Here is a 1,435-nt window from a genome sequence, read left to right as displayed (position 1 = left end):
GAAGAAGAAGGCGTGAGGGACGGAGGGACCGCATGCGGCATGGGGGCAGGCACGCCCGCCGAGGCGCAGGAAGGGACTGTGACTGCCAGCCCTCCTGCCCGGTGCTCTATTCGCACACCTATTTGTCAATAAATACGCTCCGGCCTTTCTAAAATGTTCTGCGTTTGGCTCTCAGCTGGCAGTCGGGGCGGGCTGTGTTCTCCGTCCAAGGGGAGCTGGTGGTGTATCGAGGGGGTCGGGAGCCCCAGTTTCACAGGGACAGCCAGGTAGCGTTGCTTCATGGCTGGCCATGGCGGCTGCAGCATTTCCAGGCAGTACTGAAGCTGATCAAAGCTGTTCCTCGCTCAGGCAACTGGGACTGAGAGCGGACTGCAGCTGTAACCTGTGTTTTGGTCGAGTAACAGCCTGCTCGGGCACAGATAACCGTTGAAGGACGTGGTTGCTGCTCTCTGCTCTGGGCAAGTGGCCTGACAGTGGAGCTCTTGCTCTGTAAGTCAACTTCTGCCGCTCAGCTTTGTGGTATTCAGGTACAGTTACAAAAGGAACACGAAAACTTACTTAAGACTTAGTGCAGGGCCTAAGAAATTGTAGGCCTACAGGGCCTAGAGAGCTCTGTTGATTAAAAAAAGAAGTCCAAGCTGGTGACCAGCCATTGAATTCAACAGAAGAACGTTTGTATTGAACAGCAGGTTAAAACCTAAATTTCTCCCTGTATTAACAGTAGTCTATCGTTTCATAGAAGTAGTTTCACAGTGTTTTTCTTTACCAAGCAGTTTGAGAGCAGATACTGGAAATGATCTCAGACTTCTGCTTATTAGTCTTTTGAACTCTGTAGTGCTTCCTGTATCCTTGAAATAAAAAATACAATTTGCTGTCCCAATGTGTGGCTTAGCTACAGGAAGGGTGCTGTTCCCTGAGGCCATTCCTGGTAAGAGGGGTAGTAAAACAAGTTCCAGCAATTTCAAGTAAATTAAGTTCTCAAACTTTCAAGTAGTAAACTTGTGAGTGGTTAATGATAACGTAGTGTTTCGCTGCAAATGAGTTTTTGAAAGAGCTCGGTGACTCTATAGCAGTTCTCTCGCTCTGTAGCAGTTTGGTAGGATGGCAGCTTGAGCACGATCAAAAAGTAAAACCTCTGTCTGCATTAAGGCAGCTGCCGAGGGCAGAAGGGGTACGTACGCACGCCTTGGAGCTGAAGGGATTTGGGTGCCGTTGATGGACTGGCTATAGTGCTCAACCTACGGCCTTTGCCTCTTAAATGCTTCTTTCCACCGTGCTGAGCAGTCTGCGCCACCGCGGGCTGCTTCTGACTTGGCAGTGGCGGGGACGGCCTCATGGACACAACCCATTGACACCAGGCCTTCGGTGTAAGTAGCTAGGCAAAGCAGGGGCAAAAAGCGCTGGGAAACGCGGAGAAAAAGTTGCTGCGAGATGC

This window comes from Pygoscelis adeliae, unplaced genomic scaffold (assembly GCF_000699105.1).
Source record: "Pygoscelis adeliae isolate BGI_AS28 unplaced genomic scaffold, ASM69910v1 Scaffold101, whole genome shotgun sequence".
NCBI classification, from domain to species: domain Eukaryota; kingdom Metazoa; phylum Chordata; class Aves; order Sphenisciformes; family Spheniscidae; genus Pygoscelis; species Pygoscelis adeliae.
This window is presented reverse-complemented; position numbering follows the sequence as displayed.